This window comes from Urocitellus parryii, chromosome 6 (assembly GCF_045843805.1).
Source record: "Urocitellus parryii isolate mUroPar1 chromosome 6, mUroPar1.hap1, whole genome shotgun sequence".
NCBI classification, from domain to species: domain Eukaryota; kingdom Metazoa; phylum Chordata; class Mammalia; order Rodentia; family Sciuridae; genus Urocitellus; species Urocitellus parryii.
Window position 1 is genome coordinate 76258397 of NC_135536.1, and position 22828 is coordinate 76281224.

Here is a 22828-nt window from a genome sequence, read left to right on the forward strand (position 1 = left end):
GATTTTCTTTTCTTGCCTGATTGCTCTGGCTAGTGTTCTGAGGACTATATTGAATAAGAGTGGTGAGAGCGGACCACTTTGTCTTGTTCCTGATTTTAGAGGAAATACTTTTAGTTTTTTCCCATTTAGTATAATGTTGAATTTGAGTTTGTTAGAAATTGAATTTATGATGTTGAGGTAAGTTCTTCCATCTCTAACTTTTCAGTGTTTTTGACATGAGTGGGAAAGCTGTTTTCTGCATCTGTTGAGATGATGATATGATGCTCGTCATAAATTCTGTTTAAGTGGTGAGTAACATTTATTGATTTGTATATATTCAACAAAACTTGCATCCCTGGAATGAAACTCACTTGACCATGGTGTATTACCTTTCTCATGTGTTTTGGAATGCAGTTTGCTAATATGTTGTTAAGGATTTTTTGCATCCATGTCTATCAAGGATATTGGTCTGTAGTTTTCTTTCCTTGATGTGTCTTTGTCTGGTTTGGGTATCAGGATTATACTGGCTTCATAAAATGTTTTAGGGAGTGTTCCCTCCCTTTCAATTTCATGGAATAATTTGAGAAAGACTGGTTTTAGTTTATCTGTAAAGGTCTGGTAGAACTGTGCTGAGAATACATAGGTCCTAGGATTTTCTCTTTTTGGAAGGTTTGTAATTGCTGTTTCAATTTTATTACTTGATATTGGTCTGTATAGGTTTTCTATATTTTCCTGATTCAATTTGAGTAGGTCATATGTGTCTAGAAATTTTTCAGCGTTTTCCAGATTTTCCAGTATATTGGGGTATAAATTTTCAAAATAGGTTTTGATAATCTGAATTTCAGAAGAGTCTGTGGTGATATCTCCTCTTTCATCTCTCATTTTGTTGATTTGTGTCTTCTCATTCTTTTAGTTAGTTTGGCTAAGGGGTTGTCAATCTTATTTATCTTTTCAAAGAACCAACTTTTTTTGCAATGATCCTGTGTATTATTTTCTTATTCTCAATTTCATTGATTTTGGCTTCAATCTTAATTATTTTGGCTTCTACTGGCTTTGGGGCTAGTTTGTTCTTTTTCTAAGGACTTAAGGTAGAACGTAAGCTTATTTATTTGTTATATCTCTTAATTTTTTAATGTAGGCACTTAGTGTTATAAATTTTCCTCCTAGAACTGATTTCATACTGTCTCAGATTTTGATATGTTGTATCTCTGTTCTTGTTCAGTTCTAAGAATTTCTTGATTTCTATTCTCATTTACTCTTTGATCCATTCTTCATTTAAGAGAGTGCTGTTCAATCTTCATGTGTTTATGTGGCTTCTATTATTTTTCTTGCTGTTGATTTCTAGCTTCATTTTATTATGATCTGATAGGTTACATGGAATTATCAGTTTATTTTTTGCATTTGCTAAGATTTGCTTTGTAGCCTAGAATGTGATCTATTATGTAAAAAGTTCCATGTGCAGCTGAGAAGAAGGTAAATTAAGCTTTTTTGGGGGGTGGAATATTCTATAGATATCTGTTAGGTCCATTTGATTTGTTGTTTAGGTTGAAGATGACATTATTGATTTTTGTGTTTTGATGACCTGTCTATTGGTGATAAAGGTGTATTGAAATCATCAATTATTATTGCATTGGGGGTCTATGTGGGATTTAATATCATGGAGTATTTTTTTCCATGTAATTGGGTACATTTGCATTTGGGGCATACTATCATTGTATATTCTTGGATTGTTTTCGTTACTAAGATGTAGTAGCTTTCTTTGTCTCTTCTGGTTGATTTTTGCTTAAAATCTACTTTGTCAGATATGAGACTAGCAAATTCTGCTTGTTTTCTTGGTCCATATGTATGAAATATTTTTTGCCTTCCTTTTACCTTCAGCCTGTGGATGTTTTTGCCTATGAGTCTCTTGTAAACAGCACATATTTGGGTCTTGTTTGTTGATCCATTCTGCTAATCTGTCTTTTAATTGAGGAGTTAAGACCAGTAACATTCAGCATTAGTATAGATATGTGTTTGTGATTTCCTGTCTTTTTAAATTTTTTGTTTTTTGCTATATTTTATCTTGTCTTGATTCTCACTTTGTGGATTATTCTTCTATTGAAATTACTCTGTTTGGGAGCTTTGGGAACTGTTTTTTAGTTCCTCTGTGTGTAGTTTGTCTTTGAATTTTCTTTGTAGTACTGGCTTGGTACTCATGATTCTTTTAATTTATTCTTATTGTGGAAAGTATTTCTTTCCCCCTCAAATTTGAAACTGAGCTTTGCTGGGTATAGTAATCTTGGCTGGCAGTTTTTTTCCTTTAGGCTTAGAATATCTCATTCCAGATGCTTCTTGATTTTAGGGTCTAGACTAAGAAATCAGAAGTGAGCCTTTTTCAAATTGCCTTGAAATGTGACCTGATGTTTCTTTCTTGTGGCTTTTAATATTCTTTCCTTAATTTCTATGTTAGGCATTTAGATCATGATATGTTTTGGCAAGCTTCTTATTTGACTAAGTCTTTTTGGGGTTCTGTATGCCTCTTGTATGTGGATGTTTATCTTGTTTCTGATACAGGAAAACCTTTCTGTAACTATCTCATTGAAAATGTTCTTCATGCCTTTGGTTTGTATCTCCATGTTCTCTTCTATGCCAGCAATTCTTTTAATTTTGTTCCAGAGTTCTTGTATGTTCTGGTCACGTTCTATAATATTTTCCCCTTTATTGCATTCTGAGTATTCAAGATCATAGATCGTCTTCAGGGCATGAGGTTCTGTCTTCAGGGGTGAGGATCTATTTTCTACATATTCTAACCAGTTAGTAGTGCCTTCAAGTAAGTTTTTGATTGATTGTGTCTCTCATTTCTAGGAGTTCTGCTTGGTTTCTTTTCACTATTTCTATTTCTTTATTAAAATGGTCTTACATCTTCTGTAATTACTCTCTTAACTTCCTCAGATCTTTTAGTTCACTGAACATTTTGATAATCAGTTTTTTATAACCTTTCTCTGGACTTTTGTCAACCTCACTGTTGGTAGGATCCTTTCTTGGGGATTGTAGATTTGGGGGGAAATTTTTTTTGCCTGTTTTTTCTTTTGTTGCAGATGTCTTTTTCTGTATAATTGTCTTATTTGTTCTGGGACTTCTCTGTATAAGTAGACGTCAAGGGGTGGGACCTGAGTTCATGCTCTGAAAGTTATTCTTGGGTCCCTTTTGTTGGTTTGGGGCTTTGACCTCCTTACTTCTTTAAGTTGAAATAATGTCAGGGAATATTTAATTCATCAGCAGAGTCTCTAATCTGGGATGTCCCTGTAGGTTCCCAGCACCACATAGAACGGGGCAAAATAAACAATAGTGATAACCGGTGCAAACAATACACCATGTTGAAGTAAATACCCATTTCCTCCTATGATATCTTCAACATTAATTACCACCAATAAACAGGAATTATGAGTCCAGCAATTGTCAACAGTGAAAACAATAGTCACGAACTAGTTATGGCTTTAAAGCAAACAGCAGGTGTCAATTATATCATCCACAGTAGTAATGACTGTATTAGCATTAATGATGGGGGCAGGAGTTATATAAATCAATCAGTTCTGAAAGATGGTAAAAATACAGTTAATGTGTTAGGAAATTAAAAGAGTTTATGGTTTCAAAAAGTGAACAGAGAATGCAGAAGAAATATAGCCGGTGATGTTTATATGGAAAGGAGGAAAACAGAAGAAGCAAAATATTTGAGAGAGGGAGAGAGAACAATAGAATTTGGCCACTAGCAGGAGAAGATAAGAGAAATAAACATGAAAATAATACAAAACCAGATCAAAATATACAACCCCCAAGCCCTAAATTCTCAAAGAAAATGCTAGGAAAAAAATACTTATTTTTAGCATTTTTTCAAATATAAGAGGAAAAAAAATAAGTGTGTGTCTACATGTCCCTGAACCAACCAGCACAGCTAGAATTCACACACACACACACACACACACACACACACACACACTCCCACAGACAGAAAGAATAAAAAGCTGGGCACCGTGGCCCAGGCCTGTAATCCCAGCAGCTTGGCAGGCTGAGGCAGGAGGATTATGAATTCAAAGGCAGCCTCAGCAACATAGTGAGGCCTTAAGCAATTCAGCAAGACCCTGACTTTAAATAAAATATGAAAAAGGGCTGGGGATGTGGCTCAGTGGTTAAGCGCCCCTGGGTTCAATCTCCAGTACCAAAAATAAATAAGTGAAAGAATAAAATGTTAAAATTTAAAAATGTTAATGAAGAATGAAGGAACCATCTCCACTGACGTGGTCAAAATAGTTGACCAGATTGGGTTGTCACCATCTAGGTCCAGCAGTCTTTAGTTCCAATTCTTCTTAAATTGTGTACTGATAAGCAAGGGGTGGGGTTTAAGCCCTTCTTGTTTTTCTGTTACTTTCTGTGCTACCAATTGGAGCGGCCTAAGATTCAAGCTGGTTGTATATAAGATTCAGCTTCCCTTCTCATCAGTAAGAGGTGGGATGGGTTAGGAAGTTCTGTCAGTTAACATTTTGTCCATTTGGACCAGTTTGGTGCACTCCCAGGGCACTACTCCTGCAGCCTTCTGTGAGGGGCGTTCCAGCAGGTGGGGCTCTGATGTGGGTGAGGTTCTCAGGAGCCTCCCAAGAAATCCCATGGCGATCCTCCACTCGCTGCTGCCCAGGAGCACCACCCTCCTGGGCTTAGTCCCTGAGTGTGTTCCTCTTCCCCTGCTCAGATTCCCGGGCCAGCTAACATGTTAGCTGCCAGACACAAAAGAGAATCAAGTGGGGCTCCCTTTTGCCCTTCTGATTCGGATCCCTCTGGGTACAGTGTACACTGCACCTGACTCACTGTCATTTCATTCACCAGGCCCAGCCTAGGTTACAGGACAGGCACCTACTGGGATAGTGTGGCAATGTTTACTTAGTTCCTGTCTCCTGCAGCTGGAGTTGCAGTGAGATGGTCCCATCTCAGGATGGCTCCTGCCTCTGCTCTCTGTGGCCAGTAGAGAAACAGAGTACGCTTTTCAAGCCCTAGTGTACAGTGCAGCCTCTGGATCAGCTAAGATTACCCAGGTTTTTTTTTTTTAATTAATTAATTTTACAGTAGAATGCATTTTGACATAGTGTACAAATGGAGCACAACTTCTCATTCTTCTGGTTGTACATGGTTCAGGCTCACTCCACTAGTATAATCATACATGTATCCAGTGAAATAATGTTTGTCTCTTTCTACTGTCCTTCCCATCCCCACAACCTCACCCCTTCCCTGAGTCCCTGCTACACAAACCAAAGTTCCTTCATTCTTCCCTACCTCCCCTCCAGCCCCCACCCCACTAGGGATCAGCATCCACTATCAGAGAAAACATTCGACTTTTGTTTTTTTGGGGATTGGCTTATTTCACTTAGCATGATAGTCTCTAGTTCCATCAATTTACCTGCAAATGCCATACATTTATTCATCTTTAAGGCTGAGGAATATTCCATTGTGCATATGTACCATTTTCTTTATCCATTCATCTATTGAAGGGCATCTAGGTTGGTTCCATAGTTTAGCTATTGTGAATTGTGCTGCTATAAACATTGATGTGGCTGCGTCACTGTAGTATGCTGATTTTAAGTCCTTTGGGTATAAACCAAGGAGTAGGATAGTTGGTTCAAATGGTGCATTCATTCCCAGTTTTCTGAGGTATCTCTATACCATGCAGTATTTTTGATCTCAGGTTTTGCTGTACCAAAGCTGTGTCCCCCTGCCCCCCTGAGGTGAATTCATACTGGCTACATCCCCTGGGTTGGCTCTGATGTTTTCTTTCTTCTTTGTTTATTGTGCCCAAGTTTTTGAGTCCTCAGGCTGCTTTGAGTGTCCATTATTAAATTTTAGTGAAATCTCCCCTCTTTCAGTCACCTCACTGAGAAGTTATACATGGACTGCTTGGTTTCCACTCCGTGGGGAAGCTTCGAATGCAGCTCTCCTCCACTGTGCTGTCTTCCATCTCCCAGAGCTTGAATATTTTAACAGAATATCCATTAAAATTTAATATTTAAAAATAATGATAAATGAAACATGTCTTGTGCTCATGAAATCTAGATAGGTCAACAATGAGTTTCCATTGCCTTTTAACTAGAATACTATTAGAAAAAAAATTAAAATAAAAAATAAACCCTGAATCCTGAGAAGGATAATTTTTAAAAATATGTTTTTCAGTTGTTGATGAACCTTTATTTTATTTATTTATATGTGGTTCTGAGAATCGAACCCAGTGCCTTGCACATTCTAGGCAGGTGCTCTACCCCTGAGCCACCGCCTCAGCCTTGAGAACTGATAATTTTAGTTTTTGTGGAGGACGGGGTCTGAATCTTCCGTTTAATGATGTACCGTCATCAGCTGCAGCACCACCACCTTCATCACGGCTTGTCAACCACTGTGTCCCAGGCACTCCCTTGCATGCATGTGTTACTGAGTCCTTTACCACCTAAAGAGATCCTACAACACCGTAGTGGTGATATACACCCAACACTCAACCTGTTGTTTTGAGGAGAAATATTTCCATTTTATAAGCAAGTTGGAGGATTAAATGATTTGCTGGGTTAAAGGGCCAAGTTTCCTTGACTCTGTTGGTCTTTTGATTGACCAATGGGCCCAGCCCATTGGATCACCTCTAGGTCACCGTGGAGCTGGTTAATCTTTTCCAGTTGACCTGTTAGTCTGTGCCTCACACTTTTGAAGATGTACACAGTCAGCTTTGACCTTTGAACTCAGAGACACTGCTGGGAGTAATTTTACAATTGAATTATGTTCGTCGCTTGGTAGTTCCATTTGCTCACACTGAATTAATGTTTGTATTTTTAATTTTTTTTTTAAAACTGGTAGGACATGTGCTTAGCACAAAATTCAAACAGGACAAAAAGATATTAAGGAAAACTTTATTGCCACCTCTGCTCCCAAGCAAGCCAGACAACCGCTATCATCAGAGATTCTTAATGAAATGCTTTACTTTTCTTGTTGTTTTTATTTTTAAAAATGTTTTTAGTTGTAGATGAACACAACACCTTTATTTTATTTATTTATTTATTTTTATGTGGTGCTGATTGAATCTAGTGCCTCACATGTGCTAGGCAAGTGCTTTACCACTGAGCCACAACCCCAGCCCCTGTTTTTTTTATTTTTATTTTTTATTTGTTCTTATTAGTTATACATGATAGTAGAGTGTATTTTGACATATTATACATTCTCATTCTCCTGGTTGTACATGATGTAGAATTACAATGATTGTGCATATAGGATATATGCACATAGGATAGTAATGTCCAATTGATTCATTTCCATTTCCCCTCCCTTCCCTTCATTCCCCTTTGTCTCATCCAAAGTACTTCTATTCTTCCCCAAACACCACCCTTATTGTGACTAAGCATCCACATATCAGAGAAAACATTCAGCCTTTGGTTTGGGGGGGATTGGTTTATTTCAATTGTAGCATGATAGTCTCCAGTTCCATCCATTTGCTGGCAAATGCCATAATTTCATTCTTCTTTATTGCTGAGTGATATTTCATTCTGTATACATACCACATTTTCTTTATCCATTCATCTGTTGAAGGGCATTAGGTTGGTTCTGTAATTTAGCTATTGTGAACTGAGCTGCTATAAACATTGATGTGGCTGTGTCACTGTATTATGCTGATTTTAAATCCTTTGGGTATATGTCGAGGAGAGGGATAACCTGGTCAAATGGTGGTTCCATTCCAAGTTTTCTGAGGAATCTCCATACTGCTCTCCAGAGTGGTTGCACCAATCTGCAGTCTTGCCAGCAAACATATGACTGTATCTTTCCCCACCCGTCCTCGACAACAATTACTGTTGCTTGTGTTCGTAATAGTTGCCATTCTGACTGGGGTGAAATGAAATCTCAATGTAGTTTGTATTTGTGAAATGCTTTACCTTTATTGCAAAATGAAAACCCTTGTGTCTCTGCGTAGGTTGCTTTTATGTACTTAGTAATGGTAGAATATATGACTCTACAATGGGGAAAAGTTTCTATAATTATGGGAATGTAAGATACATTATGTCTATTTCTAGAGTTCTTTCATAGTCATTAGATGCTTTCTGTGAACATTTTTTTTTTTTTTAGCAAAGAATATCTGGAAAAAAAAATAGTGTCCACTTTGCAGAACTTTGACCCTTTTGGCAAAAGAAAAGTGGATCTGGTGAGCTCAGTGCCTAAAGCAAAGCCTGTTTTAAAATTTGGTTTTCTTTCACTTCATGTAATTATGGAATATATGCACCTGCATAATTTTTTTTGTTGTTGTTTGTACTGGGGATTGAACTTAGGGGCACTTGACCACTGAGCCACATCCCAGCTCTATTTTGTATTTTATTTACAGACAGCATCTCACTGAGTTGCTTAGTGCATTGCTTTTGCTGAAGCTGGATTTGATCTCTAGATCCTCCTGCCTCAGCCTCCCAAGCTGCTGGGATTACAAACATGCACCACCAAACCCGGCCTGCATAAAATTTTTAAAAATAAAAAGGATGTCAGTGAATGGTCTCTCTCTCTCTCTCTCTCTCTCTCTCTCTCTCTCTCTCTCTCTCTCTCTCTGTTTCTGCCAGTCAGTTCCCCTTCCCAAAGCCACCACTTTACCACCTCCCATATTCTTCCAAAAATATTTAAGGCATATACAGTTGTACTCACACATGTTTATTTAAGTGAAAGACTTTTGTCCACATATGCCTTTCTGAATCACCTAGGGAACTTTCAAAAATACACATGTGCTTACCCTGTGGAGACCTATTCAGTATTTGTAATTGTATTTTGAAAAAAAATCATCCTGGATATTCTGTTGCAACATTCTGTGAGCTCTTTCAGTTGGAAACTACTAGTGTAAGATACAACTATTCAGATCAGTAAAACCTGCCCATCAGGAAACCAAGACTAGCCTTATTCCTAAGCAATTGGGCAGGAGAACAGCTATGTGGACCGTGTAAGCAATCAGTTCCTGCATCCATGTTCAGGGCATCTGCAACCACTCAGTTGATAAGTCTAAAGGTAAATTGCCCCTTAAAAGGGACTGTCTCCAAATTAATATAATCAGTGCTGCAATTACCTGTGTATAAATAATTTATTTCTCTGATCTGATTTTTCTAAACATATTCCACTCCGCCCTACTTCTATTTTATAGTTCATCATAGAAAAGTTAAAATATATAGTAAAGTATAAAGAAAGAGTCTAGTTACACAATTGTATAGTCCATAAATAATGACTATCAATACTTGTTTTATTTAACTTTTAAAATTATGCAAATAATGTATACACACTTTTGGAGTATTTAAATAAAGCAAATCCATTCAGACATTATTTCATCTGTATTTACTCCAGTACGTATCACCTACAGATAAAGAGCAAAGATTTAAAATTAAAAACCCCTACACATTATCACAACCCCTAAAATTCACAATGATTACTTAATATCATACCCTCATTCTACATTGACCTTTTCCCAGGTTGTCTCAGATTTCTTTTTAGAGTTCATTAGTTGATATGTTTGTTTTTATAGTGCTGGGTATTGGACTCAGGACCTCACACATGCTAGGCAAGTTCTTTACCACTGAGCTATATTCCCAGCCCTGGAGTTCACTAGTAATACCATGATGTCTGCTCTTCCTGTCTTTGGCCCCTCCTTCTTTGGTGTAGCTATAATATTTTAGAGATCCTAAAGCCCACAAAACTTCCCTTCCCCCATCTTGGTATCTATTTTGTTTTTTTTTTGTTTTTTTTTTTTTGTCAGTACTGGGAATTGAACCCAGGGCCTCACACGTGCGAGGTGGACACTCTACCCCTGAGTTACACCTCAGCCCTTTTTATTTTATTTTTTGAACAAAGTCTCACTAAGTTGCCCAGATTGGACTTGAACTTGCAATCCTCCTGAGTAGCTGAGATCATCAGTATGTGCCACTGTGCCCAGCTCCTATCTTGGCATCTTATATCTTACAGCTTTATTTAAACGGTTTTCATGGCATAGATCGAATATTTTCATAATTATGGACTTTTAAATGGTTTCCAGTTTGCTATTATAAATAATGCTGCAGTCGACATCTCTATTTACAAAGGATAGGATTCTATGTAGGAAGTTCTTGGAACAAAAAAGCCCCTCTTCTTCTCCTCTCCTAATGAACAACAGATAAGCTATTTACCTCTCCTTAACCCCCTCAAGGAATAGCTGTCCTCTGATATCTTTTTTTTTAAAGAGAGAGAGAGAGAATTTTAATATTTATTTTTCAGTTCTCGGCAGACACAACATCTTTCTTTGTATGTGGTGCTGAGGATTGAACCCGGGCTGCACGCATGCCAGGTGAGCGCGCTACCGCTCGAGCCTCATCCCTAGTCCTGTCCTCTGATATCTTAACTGTCTTATAGCTAAAATTTTTACTGCATATAAATTAATTTCTTCTTTTAGCTGAGGGTGGGTACTTTTGCACCTCATTTATCTCAGAAAGTTCACATTTTCACAGGGACAATTTTGAGAACTGTAGTTTCACGTAAGTGGTAAGAAAGACTACATAGAGATCACTTGTGTACTTTTGCAGGTTTTCCCAAATGCTACTGTTAGCAAAATGAGGATGCAGTATTACAACCAGGATATTGACATAGAAACAATATAGCAAAATTTGCCCAGCTGTACTTGTGCTCACTTGTGTATACATCAAGTTCTATATGATCATATCACTATGTAGATTCACTGTCCACCTTGGTCTTGATTACTCTTCTACTGAACACAGCACCCATACCACTCATCCTCAACTTCATCACACTTTACAGATTCTTTTCTTAATTTTTTTTTACTTATAGATGGACACAATACCTTTATTTTTTTATTTATATGTGGATTGAACCTAGTGCCTCACATGGGCTAGCCAAGTGCTCTACCACTGAGTCACAAACCCAGCCCACCAGACTTCTATTTTTGACAAAGCTGGCAGAACTTCTAGAAACACCACTTGTGGAGTTGAGGCAATATATACACATTTCTTTTTCACTTTTTTGATGTTGGGCATCTAACCCAGGGTCTTTCACAGACTAAGCACGAATTCTACTATAGAATGAATCCCTAGCACAAAAGTTTTTTTGTTTGTTTTGTTTTGTTTTGTATATTAGAGACCTGGGGATTGAACTCAGGGTGTTCTACCAGTGAGCTACATCCCCAGCCCTTTTTATTTTTGAGACAGGGTCTTGCTAAGTTGAAGAGGCTGGTCTTGAAATTGTGTCTCCTGTCTCAGCCTCCCAACTAGTGGGACCAGAATCATGTGCCACCATGCCTGGTTCTGATAGTATTTTTCTAAGAGGATTTCCTGGCTACAGGCAGACTGGAAGACTTTTGTTAAAGTCATTTCTTAAAGGGATTGTTATCTAAATCAGGAAATTTACCTTTTCTCAGTACAGTTGAATGAAAAATAATTTCATTTTCTTCAAGTGGAAGTAATCTCTGCAAGGAGGGACACTCTCCACCTCTCCCTCTGAGAAATGAGCAGATTCCTTCTGCTTATCACTGGCCAGGGTCATCTGAGGAATGCTGGTGTGTGGCCTGGCTCCTTCTGTGGGGCCACAAGTCTTATTGTTCTACACTGAGGCCAGGGTGGATCTGTGTTTGTTATAAGCCATCATTTCTGCTGGAGGTAGAGCTGCAGGGGTTGGAGTTGAGGAGGTTGGAAACACCAGTACGGAGGATGCCCCTGGAGCAGAGGGGATGTAAACAATAAAGTGAGGGCTGGCACAACGGTGGTGGATGGCAGGTGCAATTAGAAGGGGCGGTCTCCAGGCAAATGTAGCATGGGAAAGTGCTTCAGTAAGACATATAATTTAGGCAAAATCAATCCCCATTTAACCTAGAAGAATTAGTGCACAAGATGCATAGAAGATACAATTTAATTTTGGTTATGAAGTCATGAGCATTTTGGATCTAGAAATCATAGATGGAGTATAAACAAAGATCCATTCTAAAAGTGTTTACGTGTGTGTGTGCGCGTGCACATGTGTATGCATGTGTATGTACCATTTAAAACAACAAATCTATATATCCTTTGCCTCAACAATTCTACTTTGGGAAATTTACCCCCCCCATTCCATTATATATATGCAAAAGTGACATTTGTATACACAGTTATTTATTGTGCATTGTCTGTCACAAGAAGGCTCTTGTTTATATGACAACTCTAAACCTAAAGCATGTACGATGGTCACCCGGGGCTTGCTTGTAATTTTTTGCATCTTTCCACCTGGAGATAGGTCAGATTCGAATCCACTGTCCCCTTTTATCTTTTTGGTGTGCACTGAGCAAAGTTTTGAGGTTGGGTGGGAGCATTGGTTGGTCCATGGCATCTCGTCTGCAGATACAGATGGCCAAGAGCCTAGGCATTCTTGCTTCTCTTTTACTTTTAGAGACTGGAGCAGAGAATTTGTTATTTGACCAATTCTGCAAGCAGACACATCGAGGGATGCACAGGTGTCTGCTTTACCCTTTGTTTCCTGCTGTTTGCCTCAGGATTGGAAGCAAGGCTCAAGCTTTGCCCTCTGTAAAAGCTACTCTGAAGATTAACGACTTGGAAGGGATGTTTAGACCTGGGTTTCTGTGATATGGAAAAGCAACATCTTTTAGAAGAAACATCTGTGCATAATGTGCCTTATAGATATGTAATTGCTCTGATAATTGGCAGTGTACTGAGTTCGGAGAAGACCATTATTGGAGACCTTGAACTGAGATGGCTTTGGCACACAGAGTTCCACTCCTGAAACTTTCAAATGCTTGGGAAGGAACACAAAGAAGGAGAAGATGGAAAGAGAACCATGGACCAACTCCTGTGCTTGTGGTGAAGAATACTTAATACATAACCCTGATTAAACACTGACTATTGAGTTAATTAAAAACTGTGCGATTACCTCCACCTTGGGAGGAAGGCATTTGCAAAATCCATCCTCATCTGTCATAATATGTTTTAGATACATTCAAACTGATCAGTCAAAAAAGAGCAATTTTTAGTTAAGTAATTACCAGCAGAAATAGATAAATAACAACTTAATAAGTGCTTACCTTTCTCAATGAAGAGATGGGGGAGAAGTGGGACAAAGGACTATTTTTTTTTTTCTTTCGGTGCTGGGGATTGAATCCAGGGGTGCTTTGCCACTGAGCCACATCTCTAGCCCTTTTCATTTTTTATTTTGAGACAGGGTCTTGCTAAATTGCCAAGGCTGAATGAGACCTTGTGATCCTCCTGCCTAGTCTCTGAAGTCGCTGGTGCTTTAGGCATACATATGATGACAAAGGACTCTTGCTAAATTATAAGCCCTCTGTCTGCCACTATTTGAGTTTTTAAAAAGTTAGGTCACTGTATTTGCTTTGTTAAAAGTAAAAAATAAGCTGGTTGCAGTGGCTCATGGCTTGGGAGGCTCAGGCAGGAGGATTGCAAGTTCAAAATCAGTCTCAGCAACTGAGTGAGGCCCTAAGCAACTTAGTGAGAACTTGTCTCAAAAATAAATAAATAAATAAAATTTAAAAGGGTTGGGAGGTGACTGAGTGGAAAAGCACCCCTGGGTTAAGCACCCCTGGGTTCAATCCCTGGTATAAAAAAAAAGTAAAAAATAGATCTATGTCTTTATATGTATGGAAATAAGAAAATAAATACTAATGTCTGCAATGATTTTTTTGAAGTATTGTTGAGTGTTACAACTAATGTGATATTTTAAGAAAAAAGATAAAAGTGAAGAATGTGAATTATTAGATGCAATAAAGGAAGCATTGCTCTCATCTAATCTTAACTAGCCTTCGCTTTTGCATTTTTCTCTCTCTGTAACTCACAAGCCTTGGGTGCTCTAGGTCAGAGAAAAAAAAAACTTTTCCAGCAAGTGCCTGCTTGTAAATATTTTAGACTTTGCAGGTCAGATGGTTCCTGCGATAACCATTCAACTCTGCCATTGTAGTGTGAAATCTACCAGAGGAAAATATGTAAGTGAATGAGTTATGGCTTTGTTCCAATCTAACTTTATTTATGGGCATTGATATTTGAAGTATTCCTTTGTTTTCTCACTTATTAAAAAATGTGAAAAGCATTTCTTAGTTCATGGGCCATACAAAACAGATGGTGGGTAGATGTGGACAGCAGGCCCTCACTGGCGGACCTTGCTCTGGTTCTAACACATTTGTGTGGGTCCCTCCTATGCATGCAGAGCAAAGAGTTCTAGCCATCTGGGCTGCAAAGAGGAATCTCATGGAGTAGGTAAGCTTCTATCCCTCTGGCATTCGCTCGAAATTATGGAAATGATGTCTACGAGGACTTTAAAGTCCTTATGTCCCCAATAGGTCCTAAAAAACTCGACTTCTTGTTCTTCCTCCCCCGCCCCCCATTCTCACATCATGGTGAGACTTGGGCTCATCTTGTTCTGGGACAGCTGGATTGGGTACCTTCAGGGGTGGACACACAGGAGATTCCTTGGGTGTCCAACCCTCCCTTTACTCACAGGTGACCAGACCAGGTGGGTCCTGGGAATGAGGTCCTATCTCCCTGAGAAGACTCTTCAGGAGACAGCACTCAGTCTGTCTCCTTCCTGTCACCATAGCTGTCATAGTTGGGAGGACACAGATCTTCCCTGGAGTGGCTTTTTCCCCTCAGGTTTCATTGTGTTCTGTGTTGGAGGACAGAGATCAATGAGACCACCCTGTCCTTGAGTGGGGTGAGGGATGCAAACAATGTAAGCAAATATTTGAAGCACATTGGATAAAGGGTTCTGATATATGTGGATCCCACAGTGGAAAAGAGAGTCGTGGAGACAGAGGGTTGAAGAAATAGGCACAGAGGACACAGAAGACCCTGCATCCGCCCTGTCCAGAAACTAACCATGAAGCTGTGGAAAGCTGGTGGAAGGATTTCAAGCAGGGGAATGTAGGTTGTAATCAGAGTTGGAGAATGAACAGCTTAACTAATTAAAGGGGGATTAATTAATTTAGAGGGGATAATAAGGTCCCAACTATCTCAGTGGCAGTGGAGCCTGAGAAGAGGAGACAGCAGAGAGATTTAAAAGAAGGAAATTGAAAAGCTTGTCCACAGCTGGGTGAGGATTAGTCCAGGACAATTCCCAGACTGGGGGCTTGGGTGACCAGGAATCACAGCAGCACTGGTCACCAAGGAATGACAATAATACAAGAGAGTGTTTGAGGCATGTTGGGGGCTGAGGATGGACAGTGCAGCCTTCAGTTTCCAACATGTTCATTGAGGTCCCTGTGAAACCTCCTAGTGGAGACAGCTCTCTCCCAAGTCAACGCTTAGGAGAAAGGTCTGGGCTGGAGGCCAGGATTTGAAAGTCAGCTGCAGACCAGATGCTGCTTGAGTTGTGCCTGGAGCCAAGGTCAGCCAGGAAGGGGTGAAAAGCAAGGAGAATGGAGAAAAGATAACTCCCCAAAGATCCTGTGTAATCATGACCCGGGGAACAGGAGAGATGAACATGCCCAGTTTCAAAGTTGACTTCTAGAAAGAATGTAAGACAGTCAATGTGGATGTGTGATGCATGTGTGGATCTATGAGCACGTTTATTCCGGAGTTGTCCATAATGTTAAAAAGTTGAAATAAATATCCAACAACAGGGAATTTAGCATGATATGCTCACATGATGGAATACTACACAGCCATCAAAATGTTAAAAAATTAATGATTTATTAGGTGAAAAACACTCATGATTTAGAAAATACTTCTATCAGGCTCTATGTTAATTGATGCCTGTTACAAAATGCTTGCGTAATAGAAAATACTATATTTGTATTCATTTATCACTTGAGATTTATTTAGTGGTCAATTTAAATTTTATTTGCTTTCTTTCTTTCCTAAATTCTACACAATGAATTTGTGTTATCAGGGTAAGCAAATCCATCTAAATAGGCAGGATGATATCAGATAAATGCCAATTTGGATTTAGTAAATTGGAAATCATTAAACCTTTTAGTATCAAGCTACTTGAGGAGTGGGTGGGAAGAGAGGAGGCAGAAACCCCAAGCTTAGATTACTCCTTGAAGAGGTCTGGCTGAGAGGGAAAGTGAGCCAAAGGGGTCTTATCTAGTATGGATGAACAGTTGGGGAATTGCTTTTCTCCAATGGGACAGTCTTGGCCAAGTTCTTACGTTGAAGAAAAGAACGAGGCTTCAGGGAGATGTTGAGGGTTCAGTATGAGGAAGGATTCTCAATGGGGCAGGGGCCCTAAGAGGAGGAAGGGAGAGGTAGCCAGAGCTTTTTGTAGGGGTGATCTGTAGGCAAGGTATGGAAAAGAGGATGGAAAGAATGCAGAGAAATCGGATGATGTGGGGTCTGGGGAGACAGTTGAGAATTGAACATGGTGCTTCTTTTCAACCAACCCCTTACAAAAGCCAGCTAAACACGAAAGGCTTTTCAAGTGAGATGACTTTCTTTTTGCCTGGGATTTGCTGTTAATACTCTGTAGGGGGATGGGGTAAAGGTGAGGGAGGAAAGGGCTGGTGTAAATGAAACAAGATTGGCAAATTGTCAGTTGTTAAAGCTGTGTGATGGAGGCTCACCGTGGAATTCTGAATGTCTTACTTGTGAGAACTTCAAAACAATTTCAAGATCAGGTTTTGAAAGGAGCCTATTCTTACTGGAGGATACGAGTGGATTCATATCTGGGCCCTCCCAGTACACTGTTGACCCAGCTGCTTTGATTCGTCCACTCCTACCCTCTCTTGTGGCTTCCCAGTTGCCTTATTCTTGTCCTTGTCTCAGGTCCTCTGGCGAAGGGTCCTAGGGCAAGTCCCTGCTGCAAATGCATGGCGGTTTGGGCAGAAAGGGCTCAGTGGCCAGACTGATCAATGTTAAATAGAATAGAATCTTGAATGTTGAACACCAAGTTTATCCCAGGCCAATTATCCAAGAATGCAATTAAAAAGCTGACGGGTTTGTGGTGTGTCTTTAAGCCGCCACAGTGTTCTGTGAGCTGGGGATTCTCTGGGCTGGGATTCACAGAGAAGCTCTAATATGGGAAAGAATAATTGCATTTGTGATTTGTCCTGGTTTTGTTTGATTCCCGGCCCCAGAAGCCAGGCATCACCCTTAGAGACTTTGAACTCCTTACATGATTATGTTCCCAAGAAGAAAAGCATGGATTTTTACCCACTGAGATGATGCTTTTAAAGGTTTTGACACCTAACAAACATTTAGTAAATATTAGACCATCATCATCATTATCCCTGGACTGCCTAGAATAAAGTTTACAAACAGCATCAGATTTTAGACATAACATGACAACAGAGCTCTTTCTTCCAACTCACTCTATTATGGATGGAATGTTTGTGTCCTCCCTAAATTCTTACGTTAAAATCCTAACCCCCAAAGTGATGGAATTAGGAATTGAAGCCTTTAGGGGGTGCTTCGATCATGATGCTGGAGCCCTTATGAAAGGGATTAGTGCCCTTATAAAAAGGACCCCAGAGATCTCTCTGATCCTCTTCCCACCACATAGAAAATCACTAGAAGTTGGCAGTCTGCAAGCTGGCTGTGGCCCTCACCACAATCTGATGGTGCTGGCACTCTGATCTTGAACCTCCAAACTCCACAACTGGGAGCAATGCATTGACATTACTTGGCCTGTGGTACTTTGTTATAGCAGCCTGCATGGACTAAGACACATTCGTTCTGTAGATGAGGAGACTGGGGTAGCTCAAGCAAGTTATTCAAGATCATGGAGTGATTAGTGACAGGGTAGATAATAAGTCCTCCTCCCTGAACATCCCAGAGTGTGGATCTAGATCTGCTCACAACCCGTATAAAGGCTTGGCCCAAGTGAATAGTGACATAGTAAAAGAAAACTTTTCAGGGTGGGCACAGTAGCACACACCTGTAATCCCAGAGGCTAAGGAGGTTGAGGTAAGAGGATCGTGAGTTCAAAGCCAGTCTCAGCAACTTAGCCAGGCCTTATGTAATTTATCTTGAGTTTGTCTCAAAATAAAAAAATAAAAAGGACTGGGGATGTGGCTTAAGTGCCCTGGTTTCAATCCCTGATACCAAATAAATAAAAAAATATATATAAGAAAACTTTTCAGGATCCAAAGCCAATTAAAAGCAGCTCAAGTCCATCACTTAAACTTAAAAAAAAAATTAGCCTTTTCATCTTGCTTGATTGAAACTTGGTCAGTAACTCCCCATTTTACCCTTCCCCAGACCCTAGCAACCACCATTCCATTCTTTCATTCTATGAATTTCACTAATTTAGTACCTTATATAAGCAGAATCACATAGTATGTGTCTTTCTGTGATTGATTTATTTCACTCAGCATAATGTTCTCAAAGATCATCCATGTGGTTTCATATTGCAGAATTTCCATAGTTTTTGAAGCTGAATAGTATTCTAATCTATGTATGTAGCACATTTCTTTACTCATCTGCCAATGGACATTTATGTTGTTTCTATATCTTGATTATTGTGAGTAGTGTTGCAGTGAATGAGGGAGTGGAGATATCTTTTAGAGTCTGATTTCAGTTTTTTTTTTTTTTTTTGATAAATACCAGCTGGGATTGTTGGATCATATGATAGTTATAGTTTTACTTTTTTGAGGAACCTTCATACTGCTTTCTATAATGGGGGTACATTTTGCCTTTTAGCTTAAGGATGGCAGATCATGGAACTTCTCAGGCTCCATAATTGCATGAACAATTCTTCAAAATCAGTCTCAAACCAGTCTCTTTCTCTTCATGGGACCCAACCCTTCCTCTTTGTTGGAGAAGTTGGGAGCTACGAATCCCTTCCTAATTGTTTGGCTCTGAGCTATGGGGAGGAGTTCTGCCAAGAAGGTGTCCTGAATCTCCCTGGTGCGTTCAGTGAGTTTGAGTTGGCATTTGCCAGGTATACAGAAAACTCTCAATTAGTTTCTGGATTTCCCATGAAGGACATGCATCTGTGAATTGTGCTGAATTGGTGTTCTTGTAAAGGAGTAGGAGGGCCCAGGTCTTCTTATTCTGCTATCTTGCTGATGTCTCTCTGGCTTCCAAATTATGAAGAGTATCCTGTTATATAAACCACAGAAATCATGGCAAAACCTCCTGCCCTTTGCTTCCCACTGGCAGTGTACCTCCCACTGCCCTAGAACATTCTCTTCATAATTAAAGCTTTTCCCATATCTACTTTCTGCTTAACAAAAACTTTCTCCTCGTTTGCCTGTGTTTGTCTACTTGGCTTCTTGGCTCTGCTCCCTTCCTGAGGAAGCTTCAGCTTTGGGAAGGGCCAATGTAGCATTTTAACTTGCCCTTATTGTTGAGAGAAGGAGCATTTGGTGTCCAAGGGAGGACAAGTAGCAAGGGCATCACTGTGGCTGATGGGTGTGGGCCCTGCCCCATCCTGCTGAGAACTAGCACCGCTGTGCTACCATAGCGTAGGTGCAGGAAACCCACAACCCCCATGGAGGGGACCTGTTCTGAGTCTTTGCAGTTCTGTCTACACTTTTTAGAAGATCTGGGTGGAGTTGAGATATTTTTTATTCTGTCAATATTTTTTTTTGTTCCTGATTATGTGAAAAAATATACTGAACTGTATCTACCTCCCTGTGATATGTGAACTTTTGAATAAATACAGAAAGAAAAATAAAGCCAATGAGTAAGCACAAATTCTATAGATAAACAAGTAAAGCTGTTTTACTAGTTTTACAATGAAGGATTAAAAGTTCCACCTTCACACAGAATCTACCACATCTCATCAAGATTAATTATGAATTTGTTCAGCGTCATGACGGAGCTGTAGCTCTGCCATCCAGAGCAAGACACAGAACACACAGGCAGGTGAGAGCACTGACTGTCTCCTTGTCCTTTTTTCCGCTAGTAATCAATGCTGTATCATTCTGAGCTTATTAGGTTAAGCAGTGGCCAGGGCGCAGGTGGTACAGGGTTGAGAGCTCATGGGTAGGCCTCCTGTCTCTCAGGTGCATACAGAGTGAAGAGGAAAAGACAAGGCCAAGGCTATAATCAGAGAATGAAGTTGTGTCTGGTAAGGGACCATTGTGTGGACCATTCATTCTTTTATTTATTTAACAAATATTAATGAATTTTGGCTATGTCCCAGGCATGCCTGATTCTAGACACCAGGTTTAGAGTGCAGAAGAAAACAAGCTCCCTACTTTTGGGAGCATTCGTTCTGATTGGCGGTTAGAGACCATGCACACTGATAAATATATGGTGTGTGGTAGCCATAAGAGGCAAGGAGCAGGAGTGCAGTGGGGAGATCGGTATTTTGCTTAAGTTGTCCAAGATGATGTTTCTAATTAGGTGAAGACTGAACACCCCAAGGAGAGGGCAAGAGCCAAGAAGATGCCCACGGGAAGAGCTTCCAGGGGAGTAGTGAGTGCCCAGGGCCTGAGGCTGGAGCACATTGGGTGACCGTGGAGAGCAGGGAGTACAGGACAGAGGTGGGTGGTGGGCTGGGTCACGAATAGCCTTGTGGGCATTTAGGACACTGATATTCACTGAGTGAATCACTGGAGGGATTCAAGCTAAGTGAGAGGGGTGCCTGGGTTGTTCTGGTGAGAATGGGATAAGTGAGGGATTGTTGATGGCTCATGACATCCAGGTCAGAGTTGATGGTGGCTTGGACCAGGGTAGTCACGGTAAGGGCGTGAGAAGTAGATGGATTATGGATTCATTTTAAAGGCAGAGCAGGCAGGATCCGGTGGCAGTTAGATGTGAGGTGTAAAAGAAGCAAGGACCCTGGGATGACACTCAGATTTGCAGCTGGGGCAACTGGAAGGATGGAGCTACACTGAGGCTCTCAGAGAGATATGACTGAAGGAAGGGACACTCAGAAGTCTGGGACACCCATGACTCAAAGAAGCAAAGACCTAAAATTGGAGCAGATTGATGGAAGACAATGTCTGCTTTCTCTAATGAGGAGGAAGTTGCAAACTGGTGGCTCCCCAGGCCGAATGTGGCTGGCAGATAGGATGGGGTTCGTTCTCATGGTATCTATTAAACAGCTTCATTACTTGCTGATGTTTTAAAACTCAAGGGATTTTGTGTTAAAATCTGGATTTCCTGCTTCTTTTTGCAAAGCAAAACAGAAGGTAGTGCTGGTTGGTGCTGAGTGACAGGTCCTCTAGCAGGGCGTGCCCTGTTCATGGGCAGCCACGTCCTCCCCTCTATTATCTTGTGCCCTGGTTTCCTCATTAGAAAATCAGAGTAATAGCACCTGCCTTCCGAGGATGTGAGGAAAATTAACAAAGATCATTTACGTAAAGCACTAGAACAATATTTTCTAAGCACTCAAAAAAAATTGTTATTTTTTTGCTGTTGTTATTTTTGTTGTTATTATTACCTGTCTGGTCTCACCAGGCTCCGAGCTTGCATGAGGATTCCAGAAAGCTGGAGGATGATCCTAACCGGGGTTGAGAGGTGAGTGAAGCTTCCCTTAATGAACGATGGCACCAAACCAGAAAGCAAGAGGGAAGGAAGCCCAGCTCCCAGACACTTACAAAATTGTGTCCGCCTGAGCCGTATCAGCCCCACAAATCAGAGTTCATTTCTCTCCTTCCGCAGAGCCCAGCACAGTGGCCTGGATCACCCAGTGACTCATCTAATAGTCCTGTGAGCCTGCCCAGCTTGCAGCCTCACAAATTACATCTGCAGCCTCCTTATCAGGCAAGCTAGGAAATTAAACCTAAACGGCTATGGTGTTGCTAAGTAATATGCCTTCGTACACAGACACCCGAGGCTCAGCCCGTCACAGCCCCATTAAAGCATCATTTCCCACTGTGGCTAATAAGGTTTGAAATCTTCTAAGGAAACCTGCTGTTCTTTTTTAAGGTCAGAAAACGGGGCAATTTGGTTATAAGCAAGGGATAGAATTTCCTTTCTTAGATGTTAGGTGTGTGCACGTGCGGGTGTGCATGTGTGCATGTGTATGCGTGTGTGTGTGTGTGTGTGTGTGTGTGTGTGTGTGTATGGGTGTATATTGGGTATCTATAGTTTTGTGTTCAACAGAAGCAAGGGGAGATTAGAGACAGTCGTCTTGCCCTCCCTGGACTCCTTGGCCCTGGGCAAGGGGGCCTTTTCTGGGCCACCCCTGTGTCCCTCACCTGGTACTCAGGAGGTATTTGCTGGATAAGTGCTGGCTTCCCTCTGCTTGGGATGCTTCTGAGGAAATATGCCGCAGCAGGCAATGGAGGCATTTCTGGAAGTTTCTCCCTCAGGCCGACTTTATCTTCTACAATAGAGCCTTGAGTTGGGCTACTGGCCCATTGAGTGCTTGAGCAGCTGATCTGGACCTGGGAGTGGATTTTCTTTTCCCATTCCTCATCAGTAAGACCATTCGTGTCCATTTTAGAGTTTGGCTCCTCATGCCCCCACCCCACCCCACAATCACTGATTGGCCCCTGAGTCTACTCAGACAGAGATCTAGACTATGTGTCGTTGTCCCAGGGGAGCCCTTCTGTGGTCCCATAGCTATGCTGGGCAGCTGAGTGTGTTCAACATATGGGGACTGTTGCCCGTGGGTCTTCTCTAGCTCCCCTTTCAGAAAGGATGCCCCTTACGTTCTCCGATCTGGATTGGGTCCAGAGAGTGAAATTCCCTCCTCTTTAAGTAGTATCTTTAATCACATCTTTCCTACAATGCTGGGGGTGATTTTCAAGATCCATTCATGTATGTTGAGCCTCATACCACTTCTGCATGATGACAAGAATATATGGTTTATAGGCGACCTGGAGGGACATGCCTACAGCACAGTAGGTGTGTTTGTCCAATCTAGGTCTAAGGTCAGATCTAAGCTCCATTATCTGGTACCTATTGATAATCTGGCCTAGATAGTCCCAGTCTTCAGTATTTAGAAGGTGAAGGAGAAT